The sequence below is a fragment of the Rhyacophila brunnea genome, unplaced genomic scaffold (genome assembly GCF_057557595.1).
Source record: "Rhyacophila brunnea isolate RB1 unplaced genomic scaffold, BYU_Rbru_1.0 scaffold_16, whole genome shotgun sequence".
NCBI classification, from domain to species: domain Eukaryota; kingdom Metazoa; phylum Arthropoda; class Insecta; order Trichoptera; family Rhyacophilidae; genus Rhyacophila; species Rhyacophila brunnea.
Genome location: NW_028232816.1, coordinates 23,755,165 through 23,778,470, shown reverse-complemented (window position 1 = coordinate 23,778,470; position 23,306 = coordinate 23,755,165).

Below are 23,306 nucleotides of genomic sequence, written 5' to 3'. Positions count from 1 at the left end.
CTGGGGGTGCCAGACGAAATCCCGAAGGCCGAAATCCCGAAAGCCGAAATCCCGAATGTTGAAATCATTCAATTCTTCAATACTTATCTAGAATTACGCAAATTTTACAAGAGAGACAAAAATCTATTTTTTGTAGAACAAATGGGTTTTTGTGTCTCCTGTAAAAATTTGCCCAATCTTAACATTTATCTTGAATTGCGTAAATTTCACAAGAGAGACAAAAACCCATTTTCCCCCAAAAATTGTTATTTTGTCTCTTGTAAAATTTGCGCAATTCGATTGAGCAATTATTGCTGTTTGTATTTTTTTATTTTTCGGGATTTTGGCCATTCCGGATTTCGGCTTTCGGGATTTCAGCCATTCGGGATTTCAGCATTCAGGATTACGGCCTTCAGGATTTTGGCCATCGGGATTTCGACCCAAACCACCCATCTGGACCTCAGTGTCAGCCAGTTAGGGGTTCTCCAAAATTTTATAAAATGTCTCAAGATTTCTGCCATCCAAAGAAGGTTGGGAATCAGTCCTCTACACTATATAATAACACATTAAATAATATATATTATTTTACATACATTCAATATTTTATCGTCCTCAATGAATATGGTCTGGAAATACTAATTGAGCTTTTTATTTAAAAATATATTTTTCCATATAAACTATTTATTTACTCGCACTAATATAATAATAATATGTTGTTTTGCTAGTATAGTATATAAACAATACATCATTTTTAATGTTTCTTTGTATTTGACTAATGTATTAATATGTAAATATATAACTTTCAAGTAAATATTCAAATGTTTTCAAAATTACAATTATTACAGAAATAATTTATTATAATTATTGACATCTCTTTTCTTATCTTTAAGGGAAACTTCGAATAAATTATATTTTCGTTGTGTATTATATTAAAATGATGTAAAACATTTTGCTGATAAATCATCCAATGTTGACAGCAAAGGTTTTGTAAAGTAGAATACAAAATAATCAATTAATTAAGGCCAAGTTTGTTTCAACGTCGATATTATTATTGTTAAGTTGTGCTAATGGCAAGATTGACATCCCCTCTACGGAAGGTCTACGAGGGTCTACGCAGCAAAGTGCTTTTGTTTATTCGCTCCGATCCCATCTTAAAATCACCCTATTGCTTCCCGATTAAGATTTTCAGTTTCTAGGTCGGAAGATTTGAGATTCTGTATTTCGCTCTTCGACCTACTTACCAACAAAAAGCTAACAGGGCAGTGATAAAACTTTCAGTAAAGTCCCGATAAAGAAAATTATATTGAATTAGTGTTGTATCGAACTTAATGAGGCTTTCAGGTTTACGCTGGTAATGGTTTTACTACGAAAAGCTCTCTGTTAAGTGGAATTAAATAAATAAAGACAGATGATATTGATAATCTAATTACATTTTAAAATCAATCTATAATATTATTATATTACCTAATTACATTATCAATTTTAATATTTAACACAAATACTATCATTTTTGCTCCTATACAATGTATTAAGGGCCAAGGTTCTGTGGCAAGGCCTGAACAAAAACGATGCATAAGTGCGAGTGAGAAAGTATTCGGCACCCTTATAATCTCTGCGACACGCGCTAGAGTAAGATAAAAGGTTTACAGATATGTGAGATGATTTGCTGTAGTGTCGCTGCCAAATCATTGTTTGTTGCTTAATTAAGCGTCGATAACCTGCGAGCGCGTGTTGCTAAAATTGATATTTTTTGTATTAAACATAAAGTCAGTGGTAAATATTTGTAGTTAATTAAGTAGAAAAGATGGTTCTGTGTGTTGTATTAAAATGTGGCAGCCGTACTGATAAGCAAGAAGATGGTATTACGTTTCATAGGTAAGTTGATACAATATGTTCGTGAATTTATTTATATAGTATTATGTATTTTAACATCAAGTGACCTAGTGCTTCTTTAACATAACTTAAATTATGGATATCTTTACCTAATGGTTGCATTTTGACCGCTTAAAAATACTATATAACGTAAAAAAATAGAAAATTATATTTAAATTCTGAGCGTCTAGTGCGAGCAGCTTTGTCAGTTTTTTTTATATATTATACCTAGTGAGTGGTTAATATCAAAATAATATTGTGTTTAACATATTAGCGTTTATATACAAAAACATATATCGGAAAATACCCCTACAAAATATATGATTATCTAAACGATTTTCTATCTCATTCAAAAAAAAATGCTTCAAAATGGTTGTCCCAAGTATCGTTAATAATATATTGACTATATTACATTCAACATATTCTTTGATAAGGGTTTTTTGACAACCATTTGCTCAAATTACTTTTAATATTATGATATAAAGTAAAAAAGGAAAGGAAACCAGAAAAGGGATGATGATTATTGACAAGTATTCCTTAGAATTTAGATAAAAACAAAATATGGTTTTTATGAAAAAAATATTTTTAGGATTATAAATGGCTAAATATATCTTATAGCTTATGTGAACATTTTAAATGTAATATATATGGGAGATAACGTATCTAAGGTTGTTATAATATATTATGTTTATGGTAAACACTAACTAGTGTTAAGAAAATTAATACTATCGACTAAGTGTATTTATTGAAATTTGATTTAAAAATCTATCTGTTTTAAGTACTGTGTTTGACCATTTTGGTCTAGCTATTTAAGTATTGAAAAAGTATAAAACTTAAATTGATTTCAACTATTATGTATACTGTTATTATGATAGTATTGTGTTATCTGTATATGTACCATAATATACTACTAACTACGAATAAAAATGTATGTTTTAATTTAAATGCTTTTTTTTATTCAATAAATATGTTACAAGATGTTATAAATTATGTGTTTTTTCTATAATTATTGATAGTAAGTAGAACTAGTTGTATAACGCATTATTGAGTAGAACTGTCATGTATAGGCACGTATAGTTTTACCTTGTAAAACAATAATCTATGATAGGTTCAAAAATATTTTTAACAGGTATTTCTCAATCTTCCGTAACAGTGTTGGAAAAATCCTTGAAACATTATTATATTATGTAGATCGCTCATGCAGAATTAATTGTTATATTAGATTGCAAAATTCTTTTGAGTAATGAAAGAAGTCAGAATTTTGTATAATAGTAATATCAAAGATAATTTCTGTAAATTTGCAAAGGAGGCGTTCTTCATTCAAATTTGTTTAACAAGTTTTTACTCGGATTGGCAGTATTATTAGATACTGACATAAAAAACAGTAAATTAGCATTTAAGTCATTGTACACATTGTATTGTATTAAATTGGTTTGTAATAAATATATTAGGTACATTAATTATTCTCTCATCTAATTATTTTTTTTTGTACTGCAGTTGTAGTAAATGTTATGTAAAATTTTATTTTAACTTTTGCTTTGTATGCAATAAACTAAAGAGATATCAAATAGTATGAAATAACTTTGCCTTGGAGATGAAGCTTAAAATATTATATATAAGAAAATCTGAAAAACATGTACAATAGAATTCATATTTAAATTAACTGAAAAATATATTGTATTACGGATTTATTTTTAACAAACGTCACAGCATTAACACCCTGTCAGTAATTATATTTCTTTTACTTACCTACACTTTATTTTCAACCAAATAGTTAAAATCATTTTTACTAAATATGTAAATATTGACAAGATTAGTACTAAAATTGCAATTTTCGATGAAATTATGGTATTGTTTTTTTAATAACTACGTAATGACTATTTGAAATACAAATTATGTTGACTTTTTATTTTTTTTTCATCTTTTGACCATCTCTGATCATAATATGGGCCTCTACGGATTGGAGTTTTGTAGTAACAGTTTTTGTTTTTTACGAGAAACGGATGTTTGCCACTTGTTCAACCTATTAGGTGCATACTATGACTCCAAGCACAAATTAAAGACAAATATGTGCATTTTCCAGACTCAGGATTCAAATCTAAGATCATCGATATTATTAGTCGACGCGTTGACTTATACCACAACCAAATAGTTCACATTATTAAAAAAAAAAGTGTATTCAAATTATCTGTAATAATGGAGGGGCAGCCTGTTATGGGTCAATCAATTATAAAGTAAACAAATACACCGAAATATTTATAGATAATTTATTATAATATATTAAATCTATATACACGACGACACTATAATAGCAGATGTATGCCATACGTCCATTACTGGAACTTAAAAAATCTACCAAATTTTTAATATAATTTTATAACTTTTGACAAGTTTCAATGCAGAACATACTATTGTTGTGTACTTAACAGTGTTAAAAAATAAGTGTATAACATAAAGTATGATAAAAATTATATGCTATAAATTATTACTGTATTAATAAAAGTATAAAAGATTAAATAAGTACATTAATTTTATATTATGGTGTTAACTGTCAATTTTCTTCATGGTGAAAATTTATTATTTTGAATAAAACGCAATTTTTCAGTAGGTAATAACTTTACTTTTATTAATTAATATTAAACTAGACCAGTTGACATCCCCCTGAGGCAGACAAAACCGTTTCAATTATTTAATATTTAATAAAAGTAGGATTAGTATTATAAAATAGCGTTTTATTTAATTTAATAGTAATATATGCTATTAGTTAAGCCTATGCTAATCAATTTACATTATAGTTATTATTTTTTTTTTAATAAAATCAGCTAATAAAGTATTTGTTTTCGTGTTAGATTTCGAGGTAAGTATAAACAAGTTTGAAAAAACACATAGATTACACTAAAATGAAAATAATAATTTATATCCAGAAAGGATTTGTTTTATTTTAAAGGATTCTTTGTTCTAGTTTATTAAGAATGTTACTGCCAGTTTTGTTATTTCGTTGCAGACGCAATCAAATAAAACTGTAATTATTATTCATTAGGTAAAATAAAATAAGTATTACTATGAAAAATTTTGTTAATCTAAAAGTTTCATTTGGAAAAAAGTGTTTTTCAATGGTAGGAATAAGCCAGAAATAATAAAGGAAAACTTAATTGAAATCACTTATTGATTTTGCCATGGAAAGCTGATCGAGAAAACAGAGGAATCTCAATGGGAAATGGAGGAAAAGCAACCAAAAGAATCGAAAATGGAACGTTGTTTTTTTTTGTTCGTTGTCTTTTCGATATTCTAACCATTATCTGTTAAGAGAAAACGCGTGTTATATTTTTTATTGAAAAAATATTACATTAAAAGCTTATTTATAAAATCACCAGTAGCTATTAATATGAAAAAACAAGATTATAACGAAGGGTTCTGTTTGTTATGTAGATATAAAAATACTATATTACCAGACATAAACTAATAAACTATAAATAACTAAGTAAACTAACTAAAATATACAGTTTTTTTGAATAATTTTGGAAACTGCTAAAACTAAAACAGAATATACGTTAAAAGAACAGTATATAACAAAAAGGGCATTACAAGTTAATGCCTAATTTATGAAGTTGATGAATGCAATTTTTTACATTGTTTAAATTTAATCTATACCCACAGGCATGCCTGTCAAGCAACAATGCACAGCTGATGGTTCTTCATCGTCCATCGTGTTTATATTTTTTTGATTGATTGTGTTTGTTGCCTAAGATTACAGTAGGTTACAGTGCCCTATATATTATACATAAACTGAAATCTATTGGATAACACACTAATTTCACGATAACCTAATGACTAATTTATATGCTATACCGCACTATAGGTATCTGATAAATTATCAATTATTATTATATATTTATATTTCTTCACGACCCGATTAAAATAAACGATTCCTCTGATTTTTTTTTAAATTTAGCATCTGCATTTATACGTGTACGTTGAATACAATATGTTCTCCTTACCCCACTATTGCTTACACATTTAAATTTGTTTTTTATATAACATTATAGTTACATTATACACATATATATTACATTATACATTATTATTACATTTGTAGATAAAACAATAAATATTCGGGTAATTCCCCGTTAACATGTGTATGTATTTATTGTACGTATTATCATGGCCATAACAAGAAGATGTACGTGAACCTAAACATGTATTGTCCTACAAATTGCAAGATCGCATGCATGAATAAAAAGAAGTTTGGAAGCTTCGGAATTTTCACGCAACAGTTTTGATTTGGTCAATATCTGCGCCTGCGATAGAACGATGGTTGTAAACCTGCCGCAGAAAAAGGAACTACACTGCAAAGAGACTTATTTTGAGGTTAACCGATTTTTACGACTGTCAAATGACAACATTTTGTCTCGCTTACTCTTGAAGAATGGGTGTAAACCATGGCCCCCATAAGGGGGGAGCTGAAAGTGCTCTAGCCTGGGGGCCCGGGCTCAGGAGGGGCCCGGTGAGGCGAGTCAATCAGATAAGTTAGATAAACAAACATCACAAATTTGCTTTAATGGTAAAAAAGTAGCCTGCGGCGCTATTTTCCTTAATTAATGTTATATTTTTAAATAATGTGGTTAAGTATACAATAAAATTATTAATTGTTTATCGATACTCGACAATTCCACAATTCAAATGGATGTAACAAAATATACAAAAAATACTAAATATACACATTGATTTTACCGCGTACACCATTTGGAAAACGTTACTGTAGAGCGTGTGCCTTCATCCTAAGCGATAGGTAGGGGTCCCACCAAAAATCTTAGACTGGGGACCTGCTTCAGGATATGGGGGTCATGGTGTAAAAAGATTATTATTTTGATATTACATACAAGTGCAAGTAGATCCATGCACGTTTACAGGCGCGATAATAAAATATAAATTAAGACAAAAAAATACGATGATGTTTTTCATGGAAGTATTGTCTACAATCACCCACGATAGCTGCGCGGCTTAAGAGCCGACCTATAGAGTCGTAATCCTCCTGGGTCTGGAAAATACACATATTGTTATTTAATTTGCGTATTAGTATGGACCTTATAGGTTGGCTGACATCCATTTCTCGTAAATACAAAATCTATTGATACAAACTTCCACTTTTTGGAGGCCCATAATATGATCTTATTAGGATCGGACATGCTTGTATATTATATTATATTATAATATTATATTATATTGTCTACACATAATATTTGAATATTATTTTTATTGTGAGTTTAATTAATTGCCACTTATTATTCTGATGTTGACAATAATTATATCTCCATTGATTTGTACACTCAATATATTTATTATAATGTGTTGTAATATATTATTCAAAATAAAAATTATTTTACAGCATTATACCACCCAATAAAGAAATTACTTCGAAAACAAAAGAAAAAGCTGATAAATAAAGCTATATAGTCCAGAAAAACAAGTAGCATCTGGATTGTTTTAATTGGATCGATAGAATAAATGTCAACCGGAAAACTGCTTATTTGGGAAAATAGAAATACTGAAAATCTGCTGAAAAATATTTAATACAAGTCGAAGCCGCAGCGCTCTGTGGTGGGTAATTATTATTATCCTGAATTTCATACCGTGCACCAGTAATAACAAAATATACATAAAAAACTTTTAGAATCTCAAATCATATCATAAAAATATTAGGATATTTGTTAAATTAAGAAAATTCCTATATAAATAATTATAGATATTTTAATGTTTAATGTAATCTTATTATCTTTTCTGTTAAGCTCTCATTTATCTAAGATTTTAATTAAAATACAACTCAACATCTTAGATAAACTATTTATTAAAATATCTCAATGATGCGCATCTTTTCAACTTAAATACTACTGGTGCAATATTGGTGAGACTTGCACAGCTTATATACCACAATGTTCATACAAATTAATCATCTTCTGGTGCTCCAAGTACGCGTTACCATGAATATAACATGAGTCACGGATACCGAAGAAGATCCTCGAAGGAAACCCAGGGGGGAAAGGCCAGTGGGAAAGTCACGCACACAATAAGGTGACAACATTACAAAAGATGCCAACCAGCTGCTAAAAATCAGGAACTGGAAAATACGTGCGGAGAACCGTTCCGGCTGGAGGACGGCGGTGGAGGAGGCCAGGGGTCGACTTGAGCTGTAGCGCCATCGAAGAAGAAGAATGAATATAACATTTTACCAATTTCATAATATAAATCTATCAATCCGAAGACTTTACCGATGAAAGTGATATCAATTGAGTCGCTTAGAATCATAACTCACATATTGCAATTTTGTCGTTTTTTAGTTAAATATGCCAAGTGATTCTAAATGAATTAATCTATATACCGAAAAATAGTTAAGTATTAAAAGTCAATTTAAACCATGTCAAAATCGTTGACAAAGTTCATTGTTGGTGTAATATGTCGTATATTTCAAAGAATAGAGTTTTTTCACCAACGCCTTCCTAACCAATCGGGGAGCTCTATTTTTCATAGTATGCTGTATGTCTGCAACGTTAGGAGTATTAGGTATATATATTAAAAAAAAAAAAAAAAGTTATTCGACTCTCTCACTCATTAATATTCTAGGGAGTTCAATACTGTTCTTCTAATTACAAAAAATAGTGCTCTGTTGGTTTTTAGCGATTATCTCAAAACTTGATTTTTGGAATATGTGAGTTATGATTTTAAGCGACTCAATTAACCATTTTAGTAGTTACCTTATCAATATCTTAAAATGTTTTGAAGTAACAAGATAAAACTTAAAAAGAACGCACTAAGTACATGGACCAAATAGCAATAGTAGATTGATCAGGTGAGGTGAGGTGCAGTTCGAATCTATCGTGCCTTGATCCGACTGTTGTTTCTCATATTGACTTAATACAATTAAAATCCATTATTTCACTCAAGTAAAGATACGGACTATCAATGATCATGGATACCGTCTAATTTAATGATTATCTGGACAATTTTCATTCGCACAAGAGAATATTTTCAATTGTTTCGTTATAAAATTGTATAAGACGTATTATCATCTATAGTGTACTTTGTTTTCGCTCGCGATGGCCGAGTGGTAAGGTATTTGTTTATAAGGTCGTAGATTTTTGTAACAACCCCGGGTCTAGAAAAAGTAAGTGTTTTTTTTACTTTTTTTAATAAGTTTTGGATCCAGGGTATGGACTTTACAGGTTAAGCAAAAATTGGTTGGCTAACATCTATTCTTCCTAAAACAAGAATCTGCCACGAAACCTCTTCGTGAGATGACCAAGATCTACATTGGATTGTTGAACTAATTAAAAAAAAAATACCAAGAATTATTATTATCAGTTATAGGATTAAATTGCAATTTGCCATCTTGACATATACCATGATCTAAAATTTTCATCCTGAGTGTGATGATAATCAAGGTGATACATCAGTGAAACGGCAAATAATTGTCAACTATAGGCGCGACGAAATTTTGGACTCGCTCGCATTCTGAGAGAAAACGTCGAGCTGGAAAAACGTCACTTTGTTTCGTGATGGCGACGGGCGTATTAATTCTTAAATCGTGTAAAGATGACTAAAAACGTTACCCATTTACTTGAAAAAGAAAACATGTCAATGAATATATTATTATTGTTACTAATAGAACATGGTGTGTAAAACTCCCACCTCCGCCCTCGTTATGTATAATGCAGCCACGTCATACGCTGCCGGCTAACATAACCCTTACGTGTGCCAGATCAAAGAATTTAAGCCCTCATTTTGTCCCGAGCAGAGCCGCACGGGACTGGTGATGCAACCTTGCACCGAATTTTTTTTTCGAAATTTAATTTATATGGCAACTATCAGAGTGACTTTAGTTTGAAGAGCCGCAAAGCGAGTCGAGAGTGTCCCGCCCCCCGTACGCTCTGGCGAATTTAGTAAAGGCCGCAAAATTGGCCTCGGTTGCCACCATGGCCGCGTGTCCTATTGGGCCCGAATGGGGTCGGACCCGGGCAAACAACTCCACTCGTTCGGGGCCCATAAGTAGACAGTCCCACATGACGTGCTCTGCGTCCTGCTGGTCGTGTCCACATGAGCAACCCGACCCATGTCCTGCCAAACTAAACCCCTGCAATTTGGCCGCAAAGTTTCCATAGCCAGTCATAAATTGACTAGTCCAGTGGGTCGGCACCAGTCTCCTCGTCATGTGTCTCACCGAGACATCAGGAAAGTATAAAAAAGTCTGGCGGCCCTTAGAGGAGGCCACCCATCTCGCCTGCCATGCCGCATATGCGGTCTTGTAGACCAGCTCAGATCACACAGTCTTTCTGTAGCTCACGCCCTTCACTCTCGATGGCGGTGTCAGAGAGACACGGCGAGAGTTGTATTGATCCTCCTCATAAGGAGAGTGATCAATCCTCTAATTTGAACGTGCAAGTCGAGGGGAAAGACCCCGCAAGGACCGCCAGGGCATCCGAAGATGTGGTCCTATAGACCTTAGTAAGGCCAATCAGAGCAGCCGTCTGTCCGCTAAGCAGAGCCCTCTTCACAATTGTCAGCGAGGCTTTGGTGTGCCACACGCTGGAGGCATAGCCAGCGATGCCCATGAATATAGCCTCGTAGGCGATTCTCAGGGCCCCGAGGCTTTAGGCCCCAATTGTTGCCCGCCAGGCGAGCAACCTTCTGATAGGCTGAGTTCGCCTTAGCCACAATTACTTTAGCATGCTTCAAAAAGGTCTGCTTCTCGTCAAGAACGACCCCCAAGTAGGTCACCTCTCGAGAAAACCTTATAGCAGAGTTGCCAAAGCGCACTGCGGGTGATCGCTAATTTATGTTTATCCTTGAGCTGCCCTTTAGGAGGATAGCTTCCGTTTTGCCAGGTGCAAATGCAAGCTTATTAAGCTTACCCCAGTTAAGGATTCTCGATAATGCGTCCTTAGCTACGCGCTCGAGTGTCGGACGGCTCGACGAGCCAACTAGTAAAAGAAGGTCATCAGCGTACGCGACGAGCGCGCAGCCCGGTGGCAGAGGTAACGTCAAAACATCGTCAAAAAGTATATTCCATAGCATAGTGATCGCTAGCCACCGCGTCCGTGTGGACCTGCCAGTTCACGGCGCGTCTGGCAACGCCACTGGATGTCAGAGTGACATCAATATGTGACTCACCATTTCTGGTGGAGAAAGTGGCCGGCCCGGCCCGTTAGGGTCATTTAGCATCGTCAAATCAAAGGCGGCCAAGAGCTCCTCGAGTGGCTCAGGTTTGTTCTTGTTACGTCTGGGCCCAGAGGGGGCCCAGAGCAAGGACTGGACGTTAACGTCCGCCCCAACAATTATCTGCTTGCCTCTGCAAGCATATAAGATTTTCTCCAGTTGTTTTGTGCAATACAGGGTAGAAAAACTGTACTGAAAATACGCAGATATAACTACAATGGAGAGCCTGTATATATGAGCTTGTATGATACGGCCACCGCTTAGGCCCCGATTGGGACCAAAGGCGTATGGCTCTTGTATCATAATTATGTCCGTATTCTGATCCCGAGCAACCTCAAGCAGCTCGGCAGATGTGGCTCGACCTCTGCCCACGTTGATCTGAGCGAAGGAGATCATTGCGGACAGTAATCAGTGCGGCTTCTTTCCTCCTCAATAGCGTGTAGGCGCGCGGGACAGTCGGGATCGGTGGCCAAGTGGCCGTTCGGCTTCTTATAGCGCGTGCACGCAGGGCACTTGCCCGGTTCGTCAGCGGTGGGGCAGTCTGCTCTGTCATGCCCTTCTCTAGTGTAGTGGCCGCACGTTGTAACCTTAGCGTTGCAACCCTTCGCCATGTGTCCATATAAGTGGCACTTTGCACACTTGACAACTCCGCAAAAGTCACGCACAGGGAACAAATTCCACCCCATGAAAAGTCTGCCATCATTAAGCAGCGCCTCTCGAGCCTTTCCAGGGATCGACATTATCATATGACAACGTTTGGTCTTCGGTCCCGCCTTGTGGCTCAGTTTGGTTCCAGCGTAACCCTCAGATGCAAGACCAGACGCCTCCTGGGTATTGTTTATGATTGCTTCCTTGAGTTGCTCTTCTGTCGTCTCAATGGATACATTCAAAATTATGACGCGGGGAAGCTTTCTCTCCGCGACTTGGGCCTTTAAGCCGGCCTCAGTCAGCCCAGTGGCAGCCATGAGCCGCTTAGCTTCGTCGTCACTTTTGGGATGCACGATGATCCCGCCTCCCCGGATCTTGCCTACCCCGGTGATGTGCACTCCCAATTTTTCAGGCACAATAGTTTTCATGACCGCTTCATTTGTGGCAGTCGATTCTTGGCCCTCCTTAGTCGGATAAAACATCACCCCCGGCCTGGCGACAGTTTTTGGAGGAACTGGTGGCCATTCGGAGACTCTAGTTGGTTGAGCCTCTCTACGGGTTACGTCACTCCAAAGAGCCCTGGGAGGAGCATCAGAAGGAGCCTGGATGATGGCTCTCGTTAAGGAGGCACGATCCTTCACAATTGCCTTGTGCGCCTCCAGCTCTATCGCCATGGCCCACGTTTCAGTGATTGCCATCTCAAGCTCCTCGGCAACTGCGTTCACGGTTGCTCTGGCAATACGACTGTCCTTCTCGAGGGTGGCAAGCGCCCTCTTGATGGCAATCGTCGCCCTGAACGCACTCTCCTGAGACTCAGAGAGAATACTCAAAACAACGGGACTGATCTCCTCGCAAGATGCTGAGGTTGAACCAGCCCTTGACTTAACGCCCTTGCCCTTTGAAGTGGTGGAAGCGCTCTGCTTGTCTTTCTCTTTTTCTTTCTCAGGCTTTTTATCCTTGACCTTGGGGGCCTGCTTTGGGTCACCAATACCCTCAGCCACGTCCGACTTCCGCTTCCTAGTGGACATTCCTTCCACTTGCATGGGATCCCCTTTGTGGTTGACCATGGCGCTAGGTAACACTCGTCACACGTCACTCACTCAACCACAATTTATCGCACAATAAATATTATTGTTACAATAATTACGTAACTATTATTAAACGAATTAAAAGTCATAATTCCCGGGAAAGTCCAAGGGGAAAACACACAAAAGTTTCACAAATCGTATTCCAAGGGCAGGCAAAGGTATTAGTAAAGAAACGGGATCAAAAACTTGTGAATAGCAGGGTCAAAATTGAAGATAACGAAAGCGAAATAATAGCGATGCAAAAACACGTCCGCACGGCTCGACAGTTCAGTCGCAACTAGTACTAATAGAACATACGTTAAAGTGCCCACCACCACCCGTCATATATGCACAACCGTGGATATGCACGGCCGCTTTCTATGACGCTTTAAACGTGTCTGAAAGAAGTGATTTTAAGTGCTCATTCCGTCCCGAGACGGAGCCGCACGGGACTGATGCTGCAACCATGCACCGTAGTGCTTAAAGAAGAAAGTTAAGAAAGAAAATGTTTGTTTTTGGACTGGCTCTGCTGTCCACTGACGTTAAGCGCTTTGTGTACCCGCATACTGAGTGTCACGAATTGAAATGGATGAGTCTACAGAAGAGTCGGGACTATCCCGCTCCCCATACGACGCTGCAAATTTCTCAAATGCCGCAAAGTTGGCCTCGGTTGCTACCAGATCTCCATGACCAATTGGGCCCGTGTGAGGACGGACCCTGGCAAACAGCTCCGCTCGTTCGAATTCCATAAGCGGGCAATCCCAGAGGATGTGTTCAACATCTTGGTGGTCATGCCCGCAGGTACAACCCGGCCCATCTACTATCAAGCCAAACTCGTGGAGTCTGGCGGCGAAGTTGCCATGGCCGGTGAGGAACTGGCTAATCCAGTGCGAAGGTTGGAGTCTTCTAGTTTGGTGCCTGCAGAATACGTCTGGAAAAAAACGGTAAGTGTGCCGCCCCTTGGGGGAGGCGGTCCACCTCGCCTGCCATGCCGCAAATGCGGTCTTGTACACAATGTCACTTACAGTCTTCCTGTAAGGAACGTCCTCGGATCTCTGCGGTGGTGTCAGATGGACACCGGCGAGTATTGTGCTGATCCCCCTCAAGAGGAGGGTGATCGATCCTCTGACTTGGACGTGCAGATCGAGGGGTAGCACCCCCGCGAGTACGGCAAGCGCGTCAGTAGAAGTTGTGCGGTAGGCTTTGGTAAGCGAGATCAGCGCAAGTCGCTGCCCGCTTAATAGTGCGCGTCTCACGAGAGTTAAGGAGTTTACTCGGGAATGCCAAATGCTGGAGGCGTAACCGGCAATTCCCATGAAAATTGCGCCGTATGCAACCTTAAGGGCTCTAGGCTTAAGTCCCCAATTGCTGCCCGCCATTCGGGCCATTCTCTGATAAGCCGAATTGGCCTTAGAGACGGCCGTCTTGGCGTGGTGAACGAAAGACAGCTTGTCATCAAGAATTACTCCCAGATACGTAACCCTTTCGGAGAAACGCACTGAGGTCTGGCCAAAACGAACCGTGGGCGGCCGTCGAGTTATGTTGACCCGAGAACTACCCCTGAGGAGGACAGCTTCCGTCTTGCTCGGGGCAAAGGTCAGCTTGTTCAGCAACCCCCAATTAAGGATTCTGCCCAAGGCGTCCGTGGCTGCACGCTCAAGTGCCGGTCGGCTCGTCGCCCCAACAAGCAGGAGCAAGTCGTCGGCGTACGCAACGAGCGTGCAGCCCGGAGGCAGTGGCAGGGACAGAACGTCGTCAAACAGAATGTTCCACAGAAGGGGTCCCAGGACGGAGCCCTGGGGACACCCCATGGTGGTCCTCCTGTGAATCAGGCTGGGGCCGGAGTCGTAGGTTATCTCCCTATTGCTGAAGTAGCTTTGAACTAAGGCAAAGAGGTCCCCGGGGATCTGTTTCAGCCTAAGCTTTGCCAGAACCAAGGGCCACCACGCAGTATCAAACGCGCCCGCAATGTCGAGAAAAATCCCGGCAACGAGGTCCTTGCCAGAGCTCTCCACAGAATCGATCACAAAGCGAATCGCATCCTCGGTGGACTTTCCGGGTCTAAACCCAAATTGTCTTTGCGAGATTGGACAGTTTTCCGACAGGTGGGACTCAATCCTGCTGTTTATCAATCTTTCTAATATCTTCCCGAAGACGGGAAGGAGCGTAGTCGGTCTATACGCTTTCGGGTCACAAGGAGGGCGACTGCCGGCTTTGGGGATCACCGTGAGATGACCCTTTTTCCAGCAGTCGGGGAATATGCCACTACTCATGCATTCTTTGTAGAGTTGCGTGATCTCGTGTGAGGCAAGAGACCACGCCCTTCTCGCTAGCGCGTTATCTATGCAGTCGGGGCTTTGCCAATCGGGAGGCTGGCAAACAGGATCCCTAGTTCGGACATGGTAGTGGCTGCGGATCGCGGAGTGTTTAAGGGGAGCAGCGCATAGACGCGAAGCTGCTGAAAGCGGTCGTTGTCAATGTCGAGCGACTCGTTGTCCTGCGGGATAAGAGCATCCAACAGGACTGTGGCGGACTCTTCAGAGCTATTGGTGAACGATCCGTCGGGGCGCCGTACCGCCGACATGACTTTTCCGGGCCGTAAGCCCAGCTTCATCACGCGGAAGGGGGGGCCCCACGGATCATTGCCACCCATTTCAGTGACGAACTCTCTCCAGTGCACCTTCTTAGCCTTACTGATTGCCTTTTTGAACTTGAGTCTAGTGGTCCTGTAGGTGACCGCAAGCGGATGGTCCGCGTGCAGCGGCCCCTCCAGCGATCTTCGCGCTGCTTGTAAGGCCCTTCTGGCCCTCCTCATCGTGTCTCTCAGTCTTGTCAGTCTCGGCTTCCACCAGGGTGCGAGGTTCGGCGGTCTCGGGGTCGTCCTTCCGATAGTGCCCTCCGCTTTTTCAATCATGAGATTCGTGAGGTCCTCAGCCGCAGCGTGCATGTCCTTTGGCGGAGGGCGCGAGGCCATCCTGTCCAGACCCTCAGCAAACTCGCGGTCAAAACGTACCCAGTCGGTTCCCTTGGTCCTGAAACGCCTCGGCAGTGACTCGCTCACAAGTGGAGCGAGAGACGCGTGGCCCCTCTCGGTCCTGTAGGCGAACGTGATCAGACGGTGGTCGCTTGCTGACGCTTCCAAATGGACAGTCCAGTTCACGACGCGTCCGGCAGAACCAGTGGATATCAAAGTGACATCAATGTGAGATTCCCCATTGTTGGTAGAGAATGTGGCTGGACTATTAGAGTTATTCAGCACCGTCAGGTCGTGAGTTGCCACGAGTTCCTCGAGGGGCGCCGGATTGTCCCGGCCAGACCGCGGCCCCCGGGGGGCCCACAGCCATGATTGAACGTTGACGTCCGCTCCCACTATAATCTGTTTGCCGCGGCATGCAAACAGAATTTTACCGAGCTGCTCGACGCATTTCAGGATGTTTACGCTGAATTTAAAGTAAGAAGAGACCACCACAATGGAGTTCCCCGATCGGTCGGAGACCTCCGCTACGGCAAAGAGTTCGCTCGACAAGTGGGCAAGGTGTAGCACCACTAGGGTAGGATTCGCAACGAAGATGCAGGCCATGGACCCCAGGCCATGGTGCATTACCCGACCCCCACTGAAACCCAGGTTGGGGCCGTAGGAGTAAGGCTCCTGCACCAGGACCAAATCGATGTCCATTTCCCGAACCGTCTTGATCAGCTCCGCCGTTATAGCCTTCCCTTTGCCCGCATTTAACTAACCGAACCGAATCATTGAATCGAATAATCCGTTCGGTTCCGCTCCTGTGCCATTGCGTACTTGCGCGCTGGGCAATCAGGGTCGATCGCTGCATGTTGGTGCGGCTTCTTGTGCCTGGCGCAGGCCGGGCACTTTCCGGGGGCCTTAATATTAGGGCATTCAGCCCTATCGTGTCCTTCCTCGGTGCAATGGCCGCATGTGGCGCTTCTCGCCGAACAATTCTTTGCCATGTGGCCGTATAAGTGACACCTTGTGCACTTGACGACGCCACAAAAGTCTTTGGTTGGGAAGGATTCCCATCCCATATATATGCGCCCGTCATTGATGAGCGCTTCCCTCACCTTTGCCGGGACCGATATCACCATGTGACATTTCCCGATTCTGGGGCCTGCCCTGTGGCTCAGTTTAACATGGCGGTATGCCTCCGAGGGGAGACCCGTGACCTCTTGAGTGTTGGCCTTAATGGCTTCCTTAAGGTCGTCCTCCGTCGTCTTGACCGGCACGTTGAATACAATTATCCGCGGGAGCCTTTTTCCTGCGATTTCAGCCCGGAGACCGGCCTCCTTTAGACCGGGAGCGGCGGCCAGTCGTTTGGCCTCTTCCTCGGTTCTGGGGTGAATGATTACCCCACCTCCACGTACCATTCTCAAGCCCGTTATTTGGACTTTTAGTTCCGCCGGCACGATGGCTTTCTTGACGACTTCTTTAGTGGCCGGAGACTCCATTCCTTCTTGTGTAGGAAAAAAGAACACGCCGGGCCTTGCGGCGGTTGTTGGTGGCACAATTGGCCATTCCGGAGAAGTCTGTCTGACCGGCTTGGCGCCTTTTCGAGTGACGTCGCTCCAAGAATACTTGGTTCCTTCACTGACTGCGTCACCAGTGGCAGCGGCAACCGCGTTTATGTAGGAGGCACGATCTTCCAGTATGGCTTTGCTGGATTCAAGCTTGATTGCGAGAGACCAAGTCTCCGCGACGACTGCCTCCAGTTCCATTGTTATCACCTTAATTGTCGATGCGGGGATATTTCCGTCGCCGGAGAGTAATTCTTTCACTCTTTGGATTGCTTGAGCAACCTTAGTAGCCCCGTTTTGGGAGTCCGTCACATCCAAGCCGGCTATCCTATCCCCGGGGGGGGCAACGCTCTTTGAATTCTTGGCGTTTGACCTCGGGGTTTCCTCGGAGTCCTGTGGTATTTCCTCAGCCAGGGAACGTCTTTCCTTCCTGACCTTTTTGACCTTCTTGTTGGCCTTGGTGGCTGCCGCCTCTTCCCTCTCTTTTCTTTCTGTGGCCGCTTGGCGTTCGGATGCTTTGGCTTTCACGGCAGCTATAAACAGAACATAAAATGGACGTATGTTGGATTTATATGACAAATTAAATTTCGTTTGGCATGCGTCATTTGCACCCGCGACCCGCAATCCGCGCATCGCCTAGCCACGATCAGCCAAGAGGTACCTTAAGAGGTACCTACTAGAATGAAACAACTTTTTTTGTTTTTGGATATAATCACAGTTAATTTTGATACATTTTTAGAACTTCACATTAAGTTTTCTATATCACAAAAAATAAGCTTAACTTGACTGTGTTCTTAAAACTAATAAAAGATCAAAATTATTGGAATCTTTTAAACCTTAGTGACAAAGAACAGGTTAATAAAATAGAATTACGCTATGCCATGTCCCAATATACTACATTTTGATGCAAGGCTTTGAATGTGAGAGTGTGTGAGAAAATGAACCACACATTATAGACGTGCAATAGTGTGTAGTATTGCAACCTTAAAATACACTAATAATAAATGCGCGTTAGTGAGCAGTTGTCAGAACGAAATACAAGCATATTCTTGACACGTGTTTAAGTTTATCCCATATTCTTCCACACTCAAGATCAGTTGCCTATTATTCTACATCAGTTAGGTATTTATACTCTCATTATTTCTGAGTTCCCTGCTTAGTACCTAATATGTAATCAATATTGATTTGTCAGCACAACATATAATATGAAAAGCCTATTTTTAGCCAAAAAAAAAAAAAAAAGTACCTGGTGACGCTTTTAGCAGTGGACTGTAATTTTGAGGGTGATGGTGGTTGGTGGTTGGTGGATTACGGATCTAGGGGATAGGGTTTACACTGGATGCCAGACAGTGACAGACTGGTGGCTGGCGCGCGCTGGGGCCGGTTTGGCGTTCACGCACTCACGCACTGGTAAACGGAAGGTACACTTCAATGGATGATACTATATGGGTTGATGAATGATGATGATAAGTTTAAGATGGATGATATAGACGGTTAGGTTATAGGTTCACTCAAACCGTCACAAATTTGGTGTAACGAAGGTCTAACATAAATGCGTTTTGCGTCACTCAGTAGTAAACGACGGCTAAGCTATCAGAAGCCTGGAACGCAACCGCTTCCTTGACGTCATTCGAGCTTACTGAATGTTATTCAATCACGGTCGCCCTGATCTGGCAACAAAAATAAATAAGGATTTAAGGGTAGGTGAGAAGGAAGGATTTGGGCTAGCATTTGGCCCAACCAGTAGCTAATAACATCAATAGTTATATTATAATATTGTATTAAAATATTCCAAGATTTATTAATACAAAATAATTAAAACATATTGTATTATAAAATAAATTGATTAAAAGCCATACTAAGTAGTGTGATACAAAGACACATGAAACTTATTACTGCGATATAATATGTATAATAATAATTATAATATATAGTAGGTATCTGAATCGCTGCCCTTAGAGATGCGTCTATCACCAATTCAGGGGTGTGTTTATTGGAAATTGCCACCGCCTTGTTTGACGTAACGTAAATACGGACAATTCGCAACGAGAACAAACCACTATAAGCTTAAAATCACGCCCTTTTGCTGCATAGCGCTTCGCACAGGGCATCGACATCTTCATTTGAACTTTACAAGCACATCGGGGAAGTTCGACGTCAGACTAAATTGAGCAATTAAGCACTTAGTAGAATGAACAGTAGTTGTTGATTGAACCAAGATTAAATTAACCCAGCAAATTTAGCCATTGTCGAAGAATACTTTAGTAATTAATTGCAAAGAAAAACAATCTATTCATTCCAAATACACGTATTACATCTTTGATAAATTAAATAAAACAAGTAGATTAAAACACTTGTTTATTTTATATCCATATCTTTTATCCACAGAACAGAATAATAATAATATATAAATGTGAAAGTCAGTTGTCCTAGATAAAGGTTTTAAAGCCAGGCTATTTTAATTATTTTATGACGCAAACCAAATAACACAGGACGCATCGACTGTCCTCAAATATTGAAAGTGCGGTTTGTTTAAGTAACAGACTTTAATGCATACTTTAATACAGATGTAACTATTGAAAATAATACTGTACCTTAGAGCTGAAAGTCTGGAAGTCACATATTCAATATTTTTCAGGAGAGCAGTATAATAGTTAATCTAATCTAGTTAAAATACGTGTTCGGACTAAAACTCCGTATGTTGGACTTCCACATTTTTTCAATAATTAATCTTTTGCTATAGCTTAAAGAAAAAACTGACTTAAATTGGACATCCACTTTTTCAGTTTTAAAGTACAATAATTGGACTACCGTTGTTTTAGAAGTACGTATTTTGAAAACCATGTGACATTGGACTCTCAAATTTTCAGCATTATGAGAACGGGAATACACATTTAAATCTGCATATTATTTAATTTAACAATGTTAAAAAAGTAACTTCCGCACTTTCAGCTCTAACGCATGTTATAGAATTTAATAATAATTATTATATTATTTAACATGTGTTTAAGGTTTATCTCATACCTCCACACTCAAGATTATTCTCAACACTCAAGATTTTCAACCTGCTATACCACACCATTGACTTTATTCCGTCTAAGAAGAACAAAAAATTTAGTTTCAACATCAACTACCTTGCGTTCTCTTACTTTAAGTACAATTATACCTCACCAATATTCGAAGGTAAATACGATGTTGTGAGTAATAAAATTATTGATGAACAAATTTTTACTATCCTTCATATTACAGACTTCCTAATACTATTCCTAATATCTTAAAGAGTTATCTATAAGGAGTTAAATTTCCTTATAATTTTATAGCTTATTATTATCAGTGAGTATTTTTAAATAGGATTTTTAGGCGTATTCATATTCTACAGATATAACCTAATCCTTAGATACATCTTCTTCTAATATTCCTAGGCAGTGACGTCCCTAGGCACAGTACTACCCTCAAGCAGACTTATAATCAGGGAACACAGAATGAATGGAAACTTAAATACCTAACGGATGTAAAGTAACAGGCAACCGATCTCGTGGATGAAAGGATATGGAATAAACTTAAAAACGTGTCAAGAATACGTCATTATAAGCTTGTCCTTCATTCTGCTCTCTTTCTGCACAACTGCTCTCGGTTTATACACTGATGCTCATTTAATATTGATATATTTAAAGATTGCTACACGTATTATATATATCTATATAATATGTGTAGCAATCTATAATGTAGGGGTACTGCCTATCTCAATTCCATTTATTAATCTGTTATATCCTTATAATACTGTCCCCTTTCATTTTAATTTCCACTAAACGTACTCTGTCAAACAGTGGAAGTTTTATGTACGTGGAAGTTTGTGGCGTTAACAGTTTTGGATACATATCTGTGAAAATTTTCACTATGCGTTAACCTGCCATTAAAACGTGTATAAAACTGGCTATTATCTGGATTTATTATGCCTTGATTATATTTTAAACTAAGATGTCGATACTTGTAAAGTGACCATGTCTTCTGCTTGAAACTGCCACTGCTCTCAATAGTTTTAAAATTTGTTTTCGTTGCTTTATTTACCACCCTTTATAATGTGCCGCCCCTAAGATCACCTGTGTACCTTACGGGATATCACTGTTTTTAGGCATTTACCCTTAAAGTTCTCCTTCAGAAATATGACTTGTATTTTTTCACTTTTTATCCCTCACTGTTGTGTCATAAGTTTTTTGTTTTGTTTTATATTTTAATTAAGTTTAAATTTAAGTATTCCTTGATATTGATATCCTTTAAGTTTACTTTTGATATTGAACATATTATTAACATTCTCCTATGACATAATATTTAAAGAATCGTTTTGTTAAAAGATTGTGCCATATGTCAAAACGTGTTAAAGTACCTTTATATTAAAGTCTATGTAATAAGATATATTAAATAACAGCTATAGTATATTATATTACTTATTAAAATTTATCAGATGAAAAGAGGGCAATCAAAATGTTCGTGCTAAAAATGGCCAATGAATCAAGGAACGTACAGGAATCTGCGATATGACAAAGTTCAACAAACCAAGAGCATGGAAAGGTCACTTGAAATTAAAATAATAGCTGAACATATTTAATCATAAATATTGTTTTTCAATTTGCGTTTGAGTCAGGGTATGGACCTAATAGGTTGAGTAAGTGACTGAGATATATTTCTCGTAAAAACAAAATCTGTTAATATAAACCTCTACTGTGTGATACTCATATGATCTTATTAGAATCATACATGGTCAAAGAAAATTAATAAATAGATTATTAATCAAGATGTCTGAAATGGTCAAAAAAATTACATAAATTTGTTATATTACTTAGTGGAATATCTACCTTAGTGGAAGATTATAATATGCTAATAAAAATGAAGAAAACTTGGATAAAATATCATCCAGGTGGCAGAGACGCTTAAATTTGTATTACTAAATTAATTAATTACCGTTGAAGTGTAGAACTCTATTCAAACAATATTTTGGTAATTTTACGATATTTCCGCATTCTTAAAAATATATTTAAAACGCATTCTGTAGTTTTTTTTGACATATTGTTCATCATAGATCATAATAAATGATCTCATGTGACTGGGGGTTGGATAGTTTGTAGTAGGTTGTAGTTGTTCGTTATTTAATTAGGTATTACGACAAACTGCAAACTATTATTTATAAATGGATCCATATTTGATGAATAAACACAGACCTGTTTTCGTAGTTGTTTATTATTTCACTAGTGTAACTCGACTACGTATTACAATCTAATATAATATGTATAATATGATAGGCTCAATTAATTTTAGTGTATGTTAACTGTTTGTGTGATGAATACATCATTGTCAAGACTAGTGGTTATATTTTTATATCGATAAATGTTATTATAAGGCAAAGCAATTGGCGTGCTTTAACAATAAAGTGAATATTCTAACTGGGGCTAGCCTTTACTCAGACATGAAAAAAATCAGAGGACTCTGAGTTGTAGTATTTTGGCCAGTTAGAAGTTGCATTTTAGGGAAGTCATGATTCTCAGCCATGAGGTTACCACTGATTAGAAAAAAATATGTTAATACTTACCATCTCCAGTAGCCCAACTTTTTTAATTTCTACTGTATATCGCAACTCATAAAATGATTTCAACAATTTCACGTGTTCATCTTGATACAACTGGAATTAACGATAAACATTCCATCCCTTCACTTCCGCAATTTCTTAATATAGTATCCGTTATCATTAGGTGGTTTGTTAATACCTAAGTATTTTGTAAATTTTTCGATTACATAATAATAAGTTATATTTTTGTTTTTAAAGTTATACTTCTTTAGGCGCATTTGAAAAATTAGATCAGAGTGTATTTTTGGCGTGTGACATGTAGCATATAATTTATTTTTTCACACGAAAAAATCGCACTCGATTGAATTCGAACCTCCGATTGTTCGGTTATCAGCCAAACGCACTACCTTTACGCCACAGTATGATAATGAAATCGTGACGATTAT